General features: G+C 48.4%; 1 pseudogene; it reads left to right on the top strand.

Annotated features, from left to right (window-relative positions):
• The first annotated feature begins 9,363 nt into the window (after positions 1-9,363).
• LOC146188846 (uncharacterized) lies at positions 9,364-17,233 on the top strand (annotated as a pseudogene).
• Positions 17,234-21,838: the final 4,605 nt, after the last annotated feature.

Genomic DNA, 21,838 nt, shown 5'->3' with positions numbered 1-21,838 from the left:
CTTACAGAGCAGCATTGACGGCGGCGGAGTACAATACATCAAACAAGATGTGAGAAAAAAAAAGAAAAAACACCGTCGGTACAAAGAAAGAGACGTACTTTTTAGTACGCAGTGCATTGTACTTGTACACTACAAAACTCCATGAACATTTGGGGCAATTCTTTCAAAGAAATTTTGGTTAAATCTATATTTTCGGAGCAGTACAACTGGTTCAGAAGGGTCGGTAAGGTATGCTGCAACATTTGTTTGCCATAGTTTGTGCGGCATTTCTTAACATGCCAAGGTTCTGCTGCGCGGGTATCATACACAGCTCTGCTTTGCTCTAACCCAGCAAGTGTAAGTAAGAAGTCACCCTTTTTCATTATGGCGAGTTTATATTTATAGCACAGCCTATAGTGATACATGGACTTCATTTGTTTAACGTTGTGTTGATGGAAAAGGCTTGCAGTGTGGAAGAAATACGGCACTTTACATGCAATGCGTATAATGCGCTTTTGTAAGACAGTGAGTTTGTTAATATTTTCAGCTGTTGCCCACACCATACATCCGTAGTTGGCTATGGAAGAGAACAAAGAGTGGTAAAGTAACATGTTAACTGACGTAGGAAAATTAACGCAATTTCGGCGCATGATACCAACTGTTCTGGAAATTTTCTGAACTACGTAATTAATATGATCATTCCACGACATATCTGCTGCAAAGTAAAAGATTATGCGATTTTTATTGATTATGCGAAAGCGTTTGACTGCGTAGATCACAGCAGATTGTGGCAAGCTCTCCAAGAGATGGGAGTTCCAATTCACCTCATCTGTCTCCTCAGGAACCTGTATGAAGGGCAAGAGGCCACAGTCAGAACTGGGCATGGTCTTACTGATTGGTTTCCGATTGAGAAAGGAGTGAGGCAAGGCTGCATACTGTCGCCCTGCCTATTTAACCTATATGCAGAGTGCATCATGAGGAAGGCCGGTCTGGACGAGTCTTCAGCTGGAGTGAAGATTGCTGGAAAACGTATCAACAACCTTAGATATGCGGATGATACCACTTTAATGGCAGAAAGTCAAGCGGAACTCAAGAGACTTCTGATGCGCGTACAAGAAGAGAGTGAGAAGTTTGGGCTTAAACTGAACATTAAAAAGACAAAGATCATGGCGTCTTGCCCTATCAAGTCCTGGAGCATCAAGGGACAAGAAGTGGAAGCTGTGACAGATTTTCTCTACTTGGGCTCCAAGATTACCTCGGAAGGAGACTGCAGCCATGAAATTAGGAGACGCCTGCTTCTGGGAAAGAGAGCAATGGTTAGCCTTGACCGCCTAGTCAAGAGCAGAGACATTAGTCTGCCAACCAAGATCCGGATAACTCGTGCTATGGTCTTTCCAGTTGTGATGTATGGATGCGAGAGTTGGACTGTGAAAAAGGCTGACCGCCGAAGAATGGACGCGTTTGAATTGTGGTGCTGGCGAAGACTCTTGAGAGTTCCTTGGACTGCCAGAAGATCAAATAAGTCAATATTGTCGACTATAAACCCTGACTGCTCATTGGAGGGTCAAATTCTAAAGTTAAAGCTCAGCTACTTTGGTCATCTGATGAGAAGAGAGGAGTCGCTGGAGAAAGATTTGATGTTGGGAAAGGTTGAGGGTCGCCGGAGAAGGGGTAGGCAGCGAACGCGATGGTTAGATGGCATTCTCGAGGCACTGCAGATGAAGTTATCTGATGTTAGGAAGATAGTGAGAGACCGGAAAGCGTGGCGTGACATGGTCAATAGGGTCACGAAGAGTCGGACACGACTGAACGACTGAACTGACTGACTGAAACGCCGAGAGTTTTCACAGACTGCACAAATTCTATTCCGGTAGTGTTTAATTCAATTAGAGGAGGTTCAAAATGTTTATGACGTGGGTGAAACATGACTGCTGCAGTTTTGCTAACGTTAATCCTTAAGTGATTATCAGCCGCCCAAGTATTTATTTCTTTTAAGGTTTTATTAGCTCGATTTGCAAGATCAGCTGTTGAAGTACCCGAAAAAAAACAGGCTAGTGTCATCTGCGTAAATTATGTACTTAGCAGTGCTGTCGATGTTGACAATATCATTAACATAAAGAACAAAAAGAAATGGACCCAAAATGCTCCCTTGCGGAACGCCAGAAGCTACCGCTTTCAACTGGGAGCATTCACCGGCAATACTAACAAACTGAGACCTATGTCGCAAGTATGAAGAAATCAGTATATGAGCTATGCCTCTGATGCCGTAGTGATCCAATTTCTTAAGCAGCACAGAGTGATTAACAAGGTCAAACGTCTTTGAAAAATCTAAAAATAATCCAAGTACCATGTTTTTTTATTCAAAAATTTTTAGTATGAACTCTTTCTGAGCAAGGAGAGCTAACTCAGTCGACCTGTTTTTACGAAAGCCATATTGGGCGGTAGTGATAATGTTATATCTTTCAGTGAAGCAGGATAGCCGTCTATCCATGTCTATCCCCGCGCTCTTTTGATGCGCGCATGCAATGAAGTGTATGATGGCCGGATAATGTAAGTTGACATTGCGCAGGTCTACCTACGTACATAAAACATCTTACAGAACAGTGGGATAGAATGCAATAAAAACGTTCTTTTTGCGAAATTTGTTTGGGTTATGCTTTAGAGAGCAGAGAATGCTCCGCTCCAGTGTCTAAATTTTTTTTCAGAACTGCTGCTGATGCCGAGGCTCAAAGTGAGAACTAAGACGAACATGAGAGGATGCGAGGGTGTTCGAGACTAGATTTGGCCTATCGAGGGCACAGCGGGGTTTACGGAGCTTCTCCCAAGCGCAGACTTCTAGGGAAGGCTTGGCTTATGAGATTTAATGTCGCAAAGCTGCTCAGACTATGCGAGACGCCGTAGTGCTGAGCTCGAGATATTTCAACACCCTGGGGTTGTTTAACGTGCACCAACGTTGCACAGCCCATAGGCGTTTTCGTTTTGCATTTCGCAGCCATCGAAGCATATTACCAATGTAATGTATTGCCGGGAGACACGGCAGAAAAAGGCACTGACGTTGGTCGGAGGAAGTCAATTCTGGCTGCATATTGATGAACTGAGCGATGAAAGCTATGTTACGCAGATCTATATGCAATAATGCTATCCACAGCCAATAATGAACAAGTAACCGTATAATAATGAACATCAGTATGCACTTACCGGCCACTGTATTGCCACATCTTCCATTGGTCGAATTACGACTATGAGCATTCGCTTTCGCCTTCAGGGCACTCGCGCTGGTCCCAGGAGAATCCTTCCCGGGGTTCGGGAAAGTCGTTAGTTTGTCCGTTGAGTTGGGAGTGAAGCTGGACGCGTTTAGCTGCTGAATCGAGGAGTTACCAACCGACATATACGAAACGTTGAGCTCTCCAGAGAACAGGGAAATCCGGGGTAGAATGACTCGCTTTGCCTTGTCTACCGCGTACCAGGAAGCGAAGAGAACACACATGCCAACGACAATGCGCACCCAAATCATCACTTCAGCTAACGACAGCTGCCAGGCCTCGTCTTCTTCTTCTCTCCTCGCCGCATTTGCTTGTGTGGTGAACGTCTTTCATCTCGACTCCATAGCGATATGTATTTCACCTGGTAAAAAAAAAAGGCCCTATGTAAAAAAGCCGATGACCAAATCGGCGGCGGCCGTACTGATGTAACGTTGCCAACTTATCTTGGTAGGAACATTTTCGAAGGAACCATTCGTCCATTGATTTACGCGCATTACTCTAAATAATGCAGCTATAGGTGATTTGCACAGATATATTGCCAAGATAAGAAAATGTGTTTATTTCTATCTACTAGCAGCATACTTCTAAACGTACTTAGTAGACCTGGGTATAGACGATGTGGGCTGCGCTATGATATCCAAATGAAGTTGTAATCATTATTAATCATTGTAGTAGTAGTTGTTGCTGTTCTCCTCACTCTAAGTTGCAGAAAAAGAAAAGAAGACACTATGCAAGTAGTTACATTTATGCAATAATGTAGCGCTGTCTCCTTTTTTCGTTACTCTTGCAATAGTGAGATAGTAGATAACGTAAACTTGTCATCAGTCATAAGAGCGATGTTGCCTGATGCTTGTAGAGTTCGAAAGGTGATTGACTCTACTTGGGTTGGCCCTGGCACATGAGCTAGGGGCAGTTAACAAAGGATAAAAATTCGATCTCCGTTGTGTGACGGCTGCTGCCTAGTCCGAAGTCCATCTAACTTCCATCGTCCGAGTCTCAGCCACCCACGCGATGACCGCCGCCGCTCGTGTCTTAGGCGCTTCCTAAAATATTTATTTGGCTCTGTGTCTCCAAATAGTGTTTACGCTCGTGTGTTGCAAGTGGTACAAACGTTCGCTCCTGCGCTTGCAAAATACTGAATACGCCGAACACATGCTGCGCGCCTGGATGTAGCCAATAACTGGGGCCAAACGTTAATGCGTTCAAACTCGCTGAAAATGCAGAGCTATGAGTGCATGGCTGCGCGCCATTAACCGAGAGGACTTCAGCACATCATTCAGCACATTCCAAGGCAGATGTTATTGTTATTACAAGCGACATATTATACAACTTGTTCGGCCGAAAAACCGTGGGCGTCGAGTACTTGCAGATGTCTGCAGCGCGTGTCGGAAAATAATGGCTGTGGCTTAGATCGGCTATGCCCAGATATACGTAGGCAGAGGTACATTTTCCTGGCTGAGTTTGTTGCGGTCGTCTATGTTCAGCAATGAGCGATATTAGTTACACACATTTTCTATTGATTTTATTTGACAGAGACGAAGACTGCCCGATAATGTGTGATGTAGCATACAGCGATCTCAATTTTATCTATACAGAATTTCGATTTGGTGGAGTATCCAAACGCAAAGTCGCATACAATGAATTACTCCCCGGTGTCAAGTCCATTTGGTACTACATTCTCTCGCATGCACTACACATGTGTCCGAACGGATTGCTCACAAAGTCTGCTTCAAATGTCCGGAACGCAGATGCACTTTCGGAAACTCGAATGGAGTGACGAGTCACACGACGATCACATGAAGTGCATTCATGTCCTCTTGTGTTGGCTCCTGTTGACTGACCTCTTCCATAGGTCGAGGTTATTATTACGTGCTTATTACGTTCGGCAGTCTGGCATCACCGTTTGGCAAGCCGTTCCTCTCTCTGTTCGGGCGTCTTTGATGCTGTTTTCACCTTCTTACGTTCATTCTTTCTTGCTGTTGGTGTGCACCGCTTTTTACGATGTGCATCTTGGCGTCTCCGCTTGACGAGAGAGAGAGTGCTGCGTCGGCAGCGGAGTCGGGACGTGGCCGCGCCGGCCAAGAGCACTGATGTCATGCGCAGCGCACGTTCGCCATGGTAAAGCCAGGCTCACACTAGCGGGAAACTTCCCGCAGCGGCGCAACGTTCATGGCGTCGCAGCGTCGCAGCTCCTCGGAAGGACGCTCACACTACACCCGTTTTCCCGCTGCGTTTGTCGTGGAATGTAGAGGAGGCGAAGGCGAGCGGAGCGAGAAAGAGTAGTCACGTGACAAGAGCGAAGGGAAAGCACGCGCTTTTCTCGTGCACAAGTGAGCGGGCTACTCAAGCGACACCAGCGATGCTCCCGTCGCCCGCACAGCCGCCGCCGGGAGTCATTGAACTTGGACTGACGTCACGGTCTGCGCTCCGCTCCGATTGGCTACTCCGTTCTGCGGGACGGGAAAAATAGCTCCCGACCCCATCGCTCCGCGGAACGTCAAACAAGTCAGCCCGCGGGAAAAAAAAACGGTTTCTGCGGGAAGCGGTGCGCGGAGAACATCCAGCGTTGCGCGTTTTCCCGCTAGTGTGAGCGTGCCTTAACGCAACGCATGGAACGACGCAAGGGAAGAAATATGCAGCGCGGCAATAAATAAACAACACAAGCATAGAGGCAGCTGAAAAAGCCACGATCACTCTGGTAATAGCGCACGGCGATACAACAGGACGGAGCCTCACTATAGTGACGGACTCCAAACACGAGTGCCGAAACTACAAAAGGGGCAGAATCGACAGAATCGCCAATCGTATCCTACAAACGACAAGACATATAAGAAACACAAAACACGTAATAATATGGGTTCCATTACCGAGCCGACTCAACACTGCACTATGGGCACCTTTGACCCTGCTATCCCCACGTAATCAAATATAATCGATCATTACAGAGGCCAGCAGAAACGCTACCCCGCCTCGCACAAAAGGATAACCCAAGAGGAGGCAGTAGACTGGTGGTGGTGGTGGTGACAAACTTTATAAGGTGAGCCTTAGTTGTAACATCTTAATGATTGGATCCCTCTTGGATGCGTGTCGTGGCCAGTAGGTGATGCTTCCTGGCGACTTCCGAAACCCAGTCCACCAGCTGCCGTTGGGCAGCTGGGTCAGAACTGGACCCCGCAGACTCCCAACGCTCGAGGTCTGTGAGTTGCCATACGGCTGGTGGAAGATGCCCAGAGCAAGAATAAAGAATGTGAGCAAAATCCGCTTTAGGAGCACCACAGAGGGTGCATTCTGGCGTGAACAGTCCCGGGTAAACAATGGCTGAGTAGGCACAGGATTGTAGCTGGCGCCACGTTACCTGCTGCAATTTAGTGAGCGACTTGTGTGGAAGAGGATAGGCAAGACGTTGTTCACGGTAGTGCATAGTGACCTCGCGGTAAGCGACCATACGATGTCGAGCGTCTCCCTAGGTGTCGGCGGCTCCTGCTCGGCTGACGAAACCTCGAGCTAATGAGCCGCCTCGTTGCCTGGGTGGCCAGCATGGGCCGGAACCCAAAGAAGCTGAATAGGTCGGATAGGGTGGTGGTGGTAATAACTTAAACACCGGAGTTTGGGGCATACATGCCCTTGGGCCCCCGCACGGCCCCACTACCTCGGGCTAACGCATTGGCGGCCTGGTTACCGGGATTCCCGGAGTGCACAGGCACCCATATATCAACTCCACATAGGAGGGTGGGTTAGTGGCGGGCGAGCTCAGTATGCTGAACGCAGAAATGTGAACTCTACCATGCGCAAAATTTAGTATTGCAGTTTTCGAGTCGGGAATTATCTAGCGTGCTTCCGTGCGTGCAAGCGCGTAGGCGATGGCTGCTTCCTGGGCTGCCTCCGAGGAGGTGACCGAGGGGAGGGGGAAAGTAGCAACAGGCTGCAGGAAGGAATTGGTGACGGCCAATACCGCTCCCTCATTCGTGCATGCGGCGTCCACCCATACGGCGTCCGTTCCGGATCCGTAGTATTTGTGGAGCGCCGCTGCTCGGGCTCGGTAGGTAGGTAGGTAAAAACATTTAACGCCAATGATATGAATAGTGGGGGCGAAGCCCCCTACATGGCACTTGGGTGCTCCCTCACTGTGAGGAGGGCACCCTTACAAAGCGAAGGATAGCCCTTGGAGCGCTATCCTTCTCATAGCACTGGAGATGATCCGGCGCTGGTCTTGAGCAGAAGTGCTGGTCAGTAGAGTTTCCCAGTAAGACTCCGCCACGGTCGGTGATGGAGGATGAGGGAAGGTGGGGCATGTGAGGAGGGTGTGTAGGAAATCTCCTGGTTTGCCGCAAAGTTTGCATGAGGGGGGAAATTGGTCTGGGTATCTGGCATGTAGTAGTATGGGGTATGGAGCAGTGCGAGATTGTAGTCGTCGCCAGTGTGCGGCCTGCGCTATGGTAAGGGCCGGGGCTGGGGGTGCGTATTCTCTTCGTTTGTCCCGGTAATATGAGAGAATATCGCGGAAGGACAGCAGACGCTCCACGGCCTGTAGAAGGGGCTCATCTCCTCCTGCCCGGAATGTGAGACCTCGGGCTAGAGAATGAGCCTCTTCGTTGCCAGGGAGGCCGGCATGTGCTGGTGTTCAGATAAGGGTTACAGGGTGCCGGGGTTGCCAGAAGCGTAGTAAGCGAGCAGCGGTGCGAGATATGTAGCCATTGGCATAGTTGAGAATGGCAGATTTGGAGTCAGAGATAATTATGTTGGCAGACGTAGAGGTCAGAGCAAGCGCGATGGCTGCCTCTTCTGCCTCTATGGCCGAATTGGTGATGATTGAGCTGGAGGTTAGAAGTTTTGCTTGATTGTTGGCTAGCGCCAGGGCCATACGGTGGCCTGACGTATATTCTGCTGCGTCCACATAGACCACCGCATGGTCCTCGCTATACTGTTTGTTATTCTGCGGTTCCCATCTCGCTCAGGGTGCATGTTCTTGGGGAGGGGGGTATATTGAGGTTAGAGCGGAAGATAGAAGAAAGGGGGACGCCCTTGGTAGTGTGTGTAGTTGGGTTTAGGTTTAATTTGGATAATAGAGCGCGGCCAGCCTCTGAGTTCGATAGACAGTATATTTGTGCCGTAAAGGTGGCTTCTGTAAGTTCCTCAAAGGTGTTGTGGACACCGAATTTGAGAAGCCGATCGTTGGATGTGCTGGGGGGAAGGCGTAGAGCCATCTTCGTGCAACTCCGCAGGAGCGCGTTTACCCGGTCTCTCTCCTTCTGTCGGAGGGGTAGGTATGGAAGGGCATATACGGTGCGGCTTATGATGTAAGCCTGGGTGAGGCGAAGTGTGTTTCGCTCGCGTAGGCCAGCCCGGCGGTTCGCTATGCGGCGAATCAGTCGGGTGGCCTGTTGAGCGTGTGCTTGGAGAGCCTTTATGACTTCACCGTGCGCGCCATGGGAGTGGAGCATTAGCCCTAGCACTCGGATTTTGGATACTAGTGGGATGGAATGGGTACCTAGAGTGAGGGAGATGGGAGGATTGACGTTGTCCTGTTGCTTGGGGCGGTAGAGAAAGAGCTCTGATTTTGAAGGGGAGCAGGTCAGGCCACGCTCCCGTACGTATGTGTCGATGGTAGTTAGTGCCAATTGTAGCTCTTCTATTTCGGCGTCACTGCCGTGGTTTGTCCAGACAGTGATGTCGGCGTAGAGGCTGAAATGGATGTCGAGGATTTGAGCTAGTTTTTGGGGTAGGTGAAGAAGTGCTATATTGAATAAAATAGGGGAGAGGACGGCAGCCTGGGGCGTACCTCGTGCTTCCAGCGTGATGCTTGGGAGGCGGTGGTCGCCGAAGGTAAATGTGGCTGTGCGGTGGCTGAGGAAATCTCGGATGTAGTTGTACATCCTGGCGCCGACTCCCCAGGGTTCTAAGGTTCTGTAGAATAGCTGAGTGCGTAACGTTATCGAATGCCTCAGTGAGGTCCACACCTAGGATAGCTTTGGTGTCGTAGGTTTGGGAGTCGAGAATGTGCTGTTTGAGCTGTAGAAAGATGTCCTGTGTGGAAAGCCCAGGACGAAATTCAAACATACAAGTGGGCATAAGATTGTTGCCTTCTAGGTACTGGCACAACCTAGTCTGGAGTACATGCTCCATGAGATTTCCAACAGAAGTGATGGAGATGGGTCTCAGGTTAGAGGTGAGCAGAGGTTTCCCATGTTTGGGTATGAAGACGATTTTGGCCTCTTTCCATTGCGGTGGGAGGGTGCCCGTTTGCCAGCACTCGTTAAAGTATTCAATAAGGGCGGCAACAGATTGAGCGTCGAGATTCCGGAGTGCCTTGTTATGAACCCTGTCTGGACCGGGGGCTGAGGATGTGTTAAGTTTCTGGAGTTCAGCCAGAACCTCTGCTTCTGTAATGGGTTGGTCGAGGAGGTCGTTAGGGGGGCCTGCATAATCGGGGTACGTTACAGGAGGGTATGTAGGGAAGTACTGATGTCTAAGTTTTTGGAGAAGTTCCAGTGGAGGTGTATCGGAAGAATGCATGAGTTTGGTGAGGTTATGTCTTTGGGTAGTCTTTGACTGCGTGGAGTCTATTAAGTGTCGAAAGAGGTTCCAGGTCCGAGGTAGACTCATGTTGCCATCTAGCTTGTTGCATAGTGATTCCCAGTTTTGTCGTGAAATAGTCGCTGCATGCGCCTCTATCTCTTTGTTAAGACGGGCGAGGCGGCGCCTAAGTGCGCGGTTCCAACGCTGCTTTTGCCAGCGTCGTTCTAAGCCTGATTTAGCTTCCCATAAATGTAGGAGGTGGGAGTCAACTGTGTCGCTTGGGAAGTCCTCTTGTAGGGGAAGAGTTACGGATCGGACATCACTTTGTAGTTGTTTGGACCATTCAGTGATGTCCGTGATGGGGGCGAAGGCGCGGGCTGCTCTAGGTGATCGGAAAGAGTCCCACTTCGTGAAAGTGGAGCCTCTGGGAGGCCTGCGGGGTAGTTGAATGTGTAAGAGAATTTCGATGATGCAATGGTCGCTACCTAGATTCTCTTGTGTGTTGCACCATGTGGCATGAGGGAGGCGATGTGCGAACGTAAGGTCTGGTGTAGTGTCTCTGCAGACACTGGTTCCCGTGCGCGTAGGAAAGGTAGGGTCGGTGAGCAGAGAGAGACCGGTTTGTTGCGCGGCTAACTACACCCGCCGTCCTTTTGGTGTGTCGTGCGGGTAACCCTAGGAACTATGTGGGGCGTTAAAGTCTCCTACGACGAGTAAGGGGCACTTGTTTGCTATGCGCTTCGCAAGTGTAAAGAGGCGTTCGAAGTTGCTTTTGAGGCACTTAGGGTGGCTATATACATTCAGAACGAAGAGGCTGTTCGCTCGAGCGTGTAGCGGAACAAGCTCAATTAAAAGGTGATCAATATCTTGAATTGCTAGGGGATGGGAGATGGTGGTAATTGAGCTACTACTAGAAACGCTACGCGAGGGGGTGTGGCTGATGTGGGCAGAATAGAAGTATAGCCGGGGAGGGTGAGTGGGTTGGAGGGTTCCTGCAGGGCAAGGATGTCAGGTCCCGTAGCGCAGGACAGCAATTGCTGGACCACATGATGCTTCTGGCCAAAGCCCCGACAGTTCCACTGCCAGAGTGTAAGGTTACGGTTCGGAGATGCCATCATGAGAGTCGATATGGGGAGAAGCCAAAACGGGTGGGTGGGAGTCACGAGCTACGGCAGGGATAGGATTGTCTTGTCCTTCCGGTGCTTTGGGCTTCTTTCGTCTATTTGGGGTGGGGTCCCGCTTTGGGAGGCACGTTGCGTAAGAATTGAGCCGGGATTCAAGATCGTTATAGCGGAGAGGCTTGATGAGAAGGTCTTGTTGGAGGGGGCGAGGTATGGGAAGGAGGGTAGGATCATTCGCTGGGACGCGAATGTCTAAAGTCTTCAGGATATGGCGACCGGCAGAGGTCTTGGTGAGACGCAAGTACTGGGCTTGGCGATGGGCCTCCACAAGCTTCCTAATTGTGTTGTGGAGGCCAAGCTGCAGAAGGCGCTCTGTGGAAGTATTGATTGGGAGATGTAGGGCCGTCTTGAACGCCGTGCACAACATGACGTTCAAGGCGTCCGTTTCCTGCCTGTTGAGTCGGAGATAGGGGACTGTGTATAAGAAACGGCTGAGGATGAAGGCATGAATTAGCCGACATAGGTCGTTCTCCTTCATGCCTCTGTGATGGCCCAAAACTCGTCGGATGAAGTGCGATATCGCGCCTGTCACCCGCTTTAGTTTCTTGAGAGTTAAGGTGTTTTTGCCATTGTACTGGATGTGAAGTCCCAGAACCAGAAGCGTATTCACCTCTGGGACGGGACGGCCATCGACTTCTATGACAATCGGTGTGGTGGGGCATCCGAGGGTCGTGAGGCGAAGTATAAGTGGCTCAGACTTCTCTGGGGAGCATGAGAGTCCGATGCTCTGGGCGTGTTCTTGTGTGAGTGATGCGGCGCCTTGTAAAGTACCCTCTATGTCGCCATCACTACTGTGTGTGGCCCATAGTGTGATGTCGTCCGCATAAAGGGTATGTCTAAGATGAGGTATCATGGACAGTTTCCGGGCGAGGGGAATGAGGGTGGCGTTGAATAGGAAAGGAGAGAGGACGGACCCCTGCGGAGTACCGACGCTCCTGAGTGTGTAGGGTGGGGAGGTAAGGGGGACAAAATGAACCTCAGCCATGCAGTCCGTTAAAATAGCCTTGATGTAAGTGTACATCCATACACCTATGTTCAGGGGAGAGAGGGCAACCATGATCGTCTGATGTTCGACGCGATCAAAAGCTTTGGACAGATCTAAAGCCAGGGCTGCCTTTGTGTGGCCCGGAATAGCCGGGTCGAAGATGTCATGCGTGAGCTGCCGCATGGCGTCCTGAGCGGAGAGGGGGGCGGAATCCCACCATGCTGTGTGGGTAAAGGTCGATGTCCGTCATATGAAGTGTCAATCTCGCAAGTGCCACGTGCTCGAAAAGTTTCCCGAGACACGAGGTGATAATGGGCGCAGGTTTTCTAGTTTAAGAGGCTTGTTCGTTTTGGTATAAATATTACTTTGGCGTGCCGCGAAGATTGGGGGAGGGTGCCCTCCGCCCAGCATTTGTTGAAGTAGTCTGTAATCTGTGTGATTGATTTGTCATCAAGGTTGCGGAGTATAGAATTGAAGACTTTGTCCAGTCCCGGTGCTGAATTTGTGCGGAGCGTCAAGAGGACCGCTCTTACCTCCGTTTCCGAAATATCGGCGTCTAATTCCGGGTTAGGTTTTCTTGAGTAGGGGGGCATGGAGTCGGATGTCCCGGGTGAGGTGTATGTTCACTGAAGTGTGTCAATGAGTGTCCGGGTCGCTGTTGTGTGTGTACGAGGTGTGTAACACGGTGTTGTGTAGCGGATTTGGACTGTGTTGGATCTATGAGATGTCTCAGAAGTTGTCAAGCTTGCTTGGTGGACAGTTTTCAGGCCAGTCCGTCACAAGCGTGCCTCCAATTAGAGCGGCAGAGCTCCCCTGCGTGTTGTATCTGCGTCTGCAGTGCGGCCAGTCGCTTTTTAAGCGTTCTGTTTAACTTGTTGAGCTTCCAATGCTCGAGGAAGCTGTGGTACGCCTCCCAGAGGTGGGCGAGGCGGGAATCTAGAGTGGGGGTGTCCTGTGTGGTTGTAATCAGGCGAGCATTGTGTTGGACATCGGTCATAAGTGATTCTACCCACCCTTCGATGTCCGTGATAGTTGTGTTTGTGTCGTTCTTCCGCAATGCACGGATGGCTTCCCAGTTCTGCAGTTTGTGGGTGATGTGTGTATGGCAGAATTGTTTAAAGGGGAGCGAGACGTTAATGATGTAGTGATCGCTTTCCAGTGTGTGATGTGTTCTTGTCCAGATGATGCCACCGGGGCGCGTATTTAGGTTTGCTCGGTACGGTGGCTCCGCAAGGGACAAAGCAACAGAAGAGACAAAGAAAACGGGCTGTTCCGACTAGCATCTACCGCCCCCAGGAGCCGAGCAGCCTAGCGATTAGCGGCGCATGCTTTTTCAATGGGTGTCATGTTGGACGCGGCACTAGCTTGAGAAAGCCTATACTTCTACTACTACTGTTTACTACTACTACTACTACTACTACTATTATTATTATTATTATTAGTAGTAGTAGTATAAAGGAAGACTCGTTTCACTAAGTTGGCACTGAATTTTCTGTACGTAACGGCCAAATTAACTGGCTAAATATTATCTTCCCAGTTTTAATTATTAATTATAATAATATTAATTGTTTCACAGGAAGGGAAAGGCGCAGTACCTGTCACACTTGTGTCTGTGGACACCTTCATCCCTTGGTGTCCACAGACACAAGTGTGACAGATACTGCGCCTTTCCCTTCCTGTGAACCAATTATTATTATCATTAATAATTAAAACTGGGAAGATAATATTTAGCCAGTTAATTTGGCCGTTACGTACAGAGAATTCAGTGCCAACTTAGTGAAACGAGTCTTCCTCTATACTACTACTACTACTACTACTACTAATAATAATAATAATAGTAGTAGTAGTAGTAGTAGTAGTAAACAGTAGTAGTAGAAGTATAGGCTTTCTAAAGCTAGTGCCGCGTCCAACATGACGCCCATTGAAAAAGCATGCGCCGCTAATCGCTAGGCTGCTCGGCTCCTGGAGGCGGTAGATGCTAGTCGGAACAGCCCGCTTTCTTCGTCTCTTCTGTCGTTTTGTCCCTTGCGGAGCCACCGTACCGAGCAAACCCAAATACGCCACCGGGGCGACTGAGCGTCAGGTCCGGACTGGTGTCCATGGGGGGGGGGGTTCTGATGTATATTTCTTTTTGGGGGGTGGTTGCATGGCTGGGGATGTTGGAGAAAGGGCGGGAGGTACGGCTTGGGAAGGGAGGGTGGATGAGGAGGGTTGGTGTGGTACGTGTCTGTATAGGGAGGAAAGGCGGCTTACCTCTTCCCGCAGGGACCTGAGTTCTTTGTCGCGTGAATCCTCCTGGTGGGGCTGGGGTGGCGGGGTTTGTTTGGAGATGACCAGCTGCTCGGTCGGCTCATGACATCTTTTGTGGATCCTTTGCGCGCTCTCCTTTGCGAAGCGATATGGAGCGAGTGGCATTGAGTGCTATCTTCCGAGTAGCGTCTACGGGCGGCTTGTCCTTACGAGAGAGGTGTTGAGGTGCAGGGTTGGTTGCAGGTCTTCGCCCTTTAGCCTTGCATCTCCCCGTACCCGTCATGTGTGCTTCGCATAAAATACATTCCGGAGTGCAGGAAGGGATAGCCTCCTCGGGATGTGGTTTCCCACACCTCGGGCAGTTATTCGTATGTGGCAGTGTGCACACATCTGCCCTGAGGCCTGGCTTTCTGCAGTTCATACCAGCGTCCATATGGCCTCTGTAATGGGTGCACCTGTGGAATCCCCCGCCATAAAGAACTGTGCTAGGAACCGGTCCTTTTCTAAAGTAATTAATATCGATCGAGTGGCATCCATACATCGAGCGTCCGCTATTGGAGCACGGAGATTGCTGTTCACGATCCTCAAGCGCACGTTAAAGGTCCCAGGTGGTAGAAAATACTCTGTAGCCCTCCACTACAGCTCCTTTCTCTCTGTCCACTTTCACTCCCACCTTCCTCCCTTCCCTTACGGCGCGGTTGAGGTGTCCACAGAAAACAAGTGAGACAGTTACCGCACCTTTCCCTTCCTATAAATCAATCAGTAGCTCCCTGGGGGTTTCATTCCAGTACCCGACACAGAATGTCCTCAGGATATCCTGGAATGGTCCAAACGTCTTAGATCCATGACAGACTTCATGAGGATGTCTATAGGGAAAAGCATTTGGACTCATCCTAAAAAAACTGGAAAGGATCTATTCCGGATCACGAAGTATATTTTTTGCTTTCTTGTTTTGAATGGCATCTGCGGCTCTACTTAAAGCTCATTTCTCATTTCTCACAAATTACCTCGCTCTTGCGCCGCACTAGCCGCTCCAATGACACTAATGCACTTTTTAAAAAATCGTGCCGGTATAGTTTTAGAGCGCAGCTCTTTGGCGTCCGTTCCTGGGTTTTGCGTCGGCGTCGGCCTCGTAACCAGCTCCGCCCCCCTTTCATCCCCCCAGCGCTCGCAGCGACCGACTGATACCGCTGGATGCCGCTGACGCCGCTAGAGTCGAGATAACGTGACTGCATAGAACACCGTCGCCGCCATGCAGAAAGAGGAGGGGAGGGTGCCCCCCCCCCCCCCTGTTCCTGTGTGGCGGATAGGGTGCTCTTCAGTTGCCGACGCGCCGGTTATTTCACGTAGGCCCCGGCACGTCGACGAATACGTGACCACCTTCCCACGGCTAGACCTGGTTCTTGGCGCTGCGGAAGCGAGGGTATCATATTGTTTGCGTCGGCATCGGCGGCGTTGTCCCTGAAACCAACTCCGCAGCTGGGGTTGACTCACTATCGGCGTCAGCAGCATCAGTCAGTCGCTGCTATCTCTTCCCTCCTCCCTTTATCGCGTTGTCCGCTTGCTGCGCGCGCTTCTGCCCCCATCATTTGCCGCTGGGTCTACACGCCGCCCCCCTCCCCCCTCTTCCTGCGAGTCTCCGGTTGTCAAAGCGCCGGCTCGAACTTAATTCCTTTCTTCGCTCCTCCTCCAATGCAACCCCTGTGCGGTGGCAATCAGAGAGCCAGATCGGTGGCGGCGGATCTGTATATGTGCACCGCCCGAGCCGAAATTGCCGCTGCCGTTCGCCACTGCGAAATTATCTGCCAGTTCTTTCTGAGCCATGAGCGAGACGACCGGTGGAAGTCCTCCGTCTGCTGCTGCTGCTAAACGAGCTGCCAGAGCAGAGGCCCAGCGCCGTCGCCGCCAGAATCCAGAGCAGTAAGCGAGGCTGAAGCAGAAGCTCATCGCCGCCGTCGAGAAGACCCTGCCGTTCGCACCGCCGAAGCGGAGGCTCATCGCCACCGTCGAGAGCAACCAGGTGTAAGCGAGGCTGAAGCAGAAGCTCATCGCCGCCGCTGAGAAGGGAGTCTTTGCTAAAGGAATACGTGCGAAAAATAAAAAAAAAATTCTGTGATAGCGCATACATGTGTTGCTCGATTTCTTTGCCTCAGTCTATCGAAAAGGTGAAACAGCTTATTTGCTGCGCTCAAATTTCGCATTGGGAAGTAACGTAATCGTCGGTAATTTTTTTCTTCCTTTCCAAGGTCTGCAAGGGCATGTCTAGAGACTCCGAGAAGATCAGTCGGCATTTTGCACCTCTCTGGTGGAAAGTACTGCCATTTTGGCATTTATAGATGGCATCCGTCACGTTGTAGGGAGGGAAAGAAGCCTGCCTCAGGAGCTGATTCTAAACTTCAAAATTGACAGGCTTCCAATTGCAAAGAGCTCTAGGAGCCAATTCTGGCCTATTCTCGGCCAAGTGAAAAACCTGAAGTATAACAACATTTTCGAAGTTGGCGTTTTCTTTGGCGACAGCAAGGCTGACGATGCAAATGAGTTTCTTCGTCATTTTGTTGATGAGTTAGAAGAGGTTCTGACTTCAGGCGTCAGATTGTGTGGACGTGCTATCCCTGCCCGGCTTAATGCACTGATCTGTGATGCACGAGCAAAGGCTTTCATTCTGAGCATCAAAAGTCACAAAGGGTATTAGAGCTGCACAAAATGTACCGTAAAAGGCACATACAAGAAAGGCAGAGTATGTTTTTTAAATATAGCTATAAGTCTCAGGACTAAATACCACCTTTCGGGGACAGTTTCAGAAGGAGAATCATGCTGGTGACACAGTTCTTGAAAGGCTGCCAATAGAGATGGTCCGGGACATCCCACTAGACTATATGCATCTTGTGTGTTTAGGAGTCGTGCGCAAAATTTTGCTCTTGTGGGTTCGTGGCCCTATACGTGTCAGGAAGGGAACTGGCATTTTGAATCAGCTTTCATGCAAGTTGAATGAGCTATCTCGGTATGTGCCTTCTGATTTCAACAGAAAAACGAAAGGTTTGTCCGACCTAGAACGATGAAAGGCAACAAAGTTCCGATTTTTCTTGCTGTATGGTGGCCCCTTGATATTATCTTTTACAATTCCACTTGAAATGTACGAAAACTTCTTGTTGTGGCAGTCACCATCCTGGCCTCCGAAAAGGCAACTGCAGGTGATTTTGATTATGCTGATGACTTGCTGAGGAACTTTATTAGCAGCTTTGCTACGATATATGGGAAACAGTATGTGTCTCATAATGTCCACGCTCTTTGCCATCTTGCTGCTGACGCACGGCGCCTTGGGCCACTTGGTTCATGGAGTGCTTTCCCTTGAAAACCACATGAGCGTTATCAAGAAGCTTTTGCGAAAGCCGCAGTTTCCATTAGAACGGCTGTCAAACCGGCTTGCTGAAAAACGTCTTGTGGATTACAGAATTGCTGCTGGTGCAAGATCACATCCTGTATTTAGGTCTGAACACCAGTGTGGCCCACTTATATATCCATATCAAGGGCCACAATTCAGGAAGGTGGTACCGTGGTACTCCCTGAAGGCACTTTATTTCGTACTGGAAAGACAGCTGCTGCAGGCTTATTGATGGAAGCCTAGTGGCTATTGAATACTTTGCTCATACTACAGCAGGCATACCACACATCATTGGGCGAAAGTTCTTGAAGCAACAGGAATTGTACACTACAATTTGCTGTTCTTCTCTCTTGGGAATTCATGTTGCTTCCCAGCCTTCTGCCTTGCAATCATGGCCTCTTGGCTTCAGTTCAGAGAAGTGCATAAATTCCATGGCAGAATAAGTTTGTTGTTTTTCCCATTACACACACGAAGGCGCGAATGGATCTTCTTTTTGTAAATAGTGCTAATTTTTTCTGTAAAAGCTTTTTTTTAAGGGGACAGTTTTGTTATTGTAAAATTTCCACAAGAAGAAACCATTGCTATTGTCCATATCATCATCATCATCATCATCAGCCTGACTACATCCACTGCAGGGTGAAGGCCTCTTCCATATTTCTCCACTTCAACACCGGTTCTGTGCTAGCTGCATCCACTTGTCCCCTGCGAACTTCTTAACCTCATCCGCCCACCTAACTTTCTGCCGCCCCCTGCTACGCTTTCCTTCCCTTGGAATCCAGTTTGTTACCCTAAGCGACCATCGGTTATCTTCTTTTCGCACTACATGTCTTGCCCATGTCAATTTCTTCTTAATTTCCACTAGAAGGTCAGTAACAAGTTATTTCTCTGACCCACTCTGCAAGCTTCCTATCTCTTAATGTTACCCCTACCATTTTTTGTTCCATAGCCCTCTGAGTTGTCCTTAACTTAAGTAGAACCCTCTTGGTTAGCCTTCACGTTTAAGCCCCACAGGTGAGTACAGGTCAGATGCAACTGTTGGTACAAAATGAATGGTACAAAATTAAAAGCCTGTATTATTACTGTATATCATTACTGAGTGTGCGGTAGAAGTAGGCGGTAGGATAGTTAGAGCGCATACCGGTATGCTGTCTAAGGAGACGAAAGATTTGATTAAGAAACGCCAGAGTATGAAAGCTTCCAATCCAACAGACCAGATCGAATTGGCCGAGATATCAAAGCTAATCAATAAGCGCAAGGTGCCCGATATAAGAAAGTATAACATGGAGAAAATTGAGCATGCTGTAAAGAACGGGGGAAGCCTTAAAGCGGTAAAGAAGAAATTGGGCACAGGCAAAAACCAGATGTATGCAATAAGGCACAAGGTGGGCAACGTCATTATGAATATGGACAAGATAGTCAAAGTACTCGAGGTGTTCTATACAGATCTCTACAGTAGCCAAAATAGTCAGGATTGTAACGAGATTAGCGGCAGGGAAAAACAGTCAGACGTTCCACCAGTGACGAAGGACGAGGTCAAGAAAGCATTAGAAACAGTGAAAAGGGGGAAATCGGCAGGAGAGGATCAGATAACTACAGATTTGCTAAAGGACGGGGGGGGATATCGTGGTAGAAAAACTGGCCACTCTGTATACGCAGTGTCTGGTGTCATCGACGGTACCGGAATCATGGAAGAATGCAAACATTATCCTCATTCATAAGAAAGGGGACTCTAAGGACCTTAAAAATTACAGACCAATCAGCCTACTGTCTGTTACCTATAAGGTAGTTACTAAGGTAATCGCTAACAGAATCAGGACACCCTTAGGCTGCAATCAAGCAAAGGATCAAGCAGGTTTTCGGAAACGGTACTCTACTATCGATCATATCCATACCATCAATCAGGTGATAGAAAAATGCTCGGAATATAACCAGCCCTTATACATAGCATTCATTGATTACGAAAAAGCATTTGACTCAGTTGAAACATCGGCGGTGATACAGGCATGGCGAAATCAGGGGGTAGACGAGCCGTACGTGAAAATGCTGGAAGATATATATAGTGGCTGCACAGCAACCATAGTTCTGCATAAAGTAACAAAATTCCCTTAAAGAAAGGTACAAGCAGATCAATTAAGGGGAAATGAGGGTGATCGTTATAATACATGAAGGAAAGAAGCCAACAGTCGGCGAGGCCAAGGAAAGCGTTGGGGATGGAGCTTTGTCTTTTTTTTTTAATGTTTACTTGGATAATCACAGATATTAGTAATCTAATCTGTTTAGGGGAAAGATAATTAAACACAAAGTAGAAGAAAAAACAACGTGCCGATGGTGGGAACCGAACCCACGACCTCCGAATAACGCGTCCGACAAGGAGACACAATCTCCCCAGTACTATTCACAGTTTGTTTAGAGGAAGTATTCAGACTTGGAATGGGAGCAGTTAGGGATAAGGGTATATGGAGAATACCTCAGTAATCTGTGATTTGCTGACGACATTGCCTTGCTAAGCAACTCGGGGGATGAACTGCAAATGATGATTGATGACCTAGACAGGAAAAGTAGAAAGGTAGGCTTGAAAATCAATATGCAGAAGACTAAGGTAATGTTCAACAGCCTCGGGAAGGAACAGCAGTTTACATTAGGTAGCGAAGTACTGGAAGTAGTAGGCGAATATGTCTACTTAGGACAGGTAGTAAGTTGTAACCACAGATCCGGACTATGAAAAGGAAATAACAAGAATAATAAGATTGGGATGGAGCGCATTTGGCAAGCACTCGCAGATTATGACTAGCAGCTTACCGGTATCGCTCAAGAGGAAAGTATACAACAGTTGCATCTTACCTGTGCTCACCTATGGGGCTGAAACGTGGAGGCTAACCAAGAGAGTTCTACTTAAGTTGAGGACAACCCAGAGGGCTATGGAACGAAAAATGGTAGGGGTAACATTAAGAGATAGGAAGCATGCAGAATGGGTCAGAGAAATGTGTTGTGTGTTGTGTTGGGTTTTATGGCGCATAAGCAACTAAGGCTATCATGCGCCAAGAGCGAGGTTAATGTATGTTCTGGTTGCAAAAGAGGAAATGGATATGTTTAATCTATAGTTTATTTAAAAAGCTTCCTTCTTCTAGGAAACTGAGAACAGATGCTAGGTTTACAAGTGCTCTTTCTCCTAAAAGCAAGGTGGGATGGAATGGGATGGTATGATTGTAAAATATAGTAAAATGTTTTCTCCGTAGTGCCTCAAGTTTTGAGCATGTAATTAGAATGTGGTTTACAGTGAGTATCTCGTCGCATTCTTCACAGGTCGGTTTGTTATGTTTCATTAGCAGAAAGTTATGTGTTAGATGTGTATGTCCAATACGAAGACGGCATACTATCACTTCCATAAAACGTTGTTGATGTGTGCTCGATTGCCATTCTCCTAGTACAGGCTTTATGAGACGCAACTTATTATTTTCTTGGTTGTTCCATCTGGACTGCCATTTATTCATCTGTTTATGTTTTATTAATTTCAAGCAATCACTATGTGGTATGTTTACTTTCTGAATCAATTTGTTGTGGGCAAGTGCAGCACATTTGTCTGCTCTTTCATTGCCGTCAATGCCTACGTGACTAGGGACCCAACAGAACACTATGTTATGTCCTTGTGTCGTGATCATTTTTACATTATGTATTATGTCACCGATTAGAGGCATGGCAGCATTTCTGTGATTTAAAGCCATCAGTACACTCAACGAATCGGTGTAGATGACACTGTTCCCAATGCCTTCATTCACTATTTTTTCTACAGCTGTCAGGATAGCATAGGATTCAGCTGTAAAGATTGATGCGCACTGAGGAAGCCTAATTATTTGTTCCCAGTTCTCTTCAACTACGGCACAGCCAACATAAGTAGAAGTTTTTGATCCATCTGTATAAAACTCTGTATAATTACTGTACTTTTCTTTTATTGTGCGAAATTCTTGTATTATATGCTCTTTAGGAGTTTGGCTTTTGTTGAAGTGTGTTAGAGTGAGATCGCAGACATTTGGAAGTTTGTACCATGGGGTTAGGGGGCTGTTTTTTGGTGCAGTGTCGGGCAAGGTGTCCAGAATTTCTAACTCACTGCAAATGTTTTCGAAACGCATTATCAGTGGCCTCGTCGCTTGTGGTTTATTTGTGAAAATTACTCGTGAGCGGCATGTTGAGACTATTGGATAGCAGAGGTGTTTTTTCTGTGACCTTATTCTAAGGACATAAGCACATGTAAGTGAAGCCCTTCTATCTTTCAGCGGAGGCTCGT

The sequence above is a fragment of the Amblyomma maculatum genome, chromosome 5 (genome assembly GCF_055883805.1).
Source record: "Amblyomma maculatum isolate TAMU_Amacu chromosome 5, ASM5588380v1, whole genome shotgun sequence".
Lineage (NCBI taxonomy): Eukaryota > Metazoa > Arthropoda > Arachnida > Ixodida > Ixodidae > Amblyomma > Amblyomma maculatum.
Note: the sequence above shows the minus strand (reverse complement) of the source record. Positions and strands in the feature narration are given on the sequence as shown.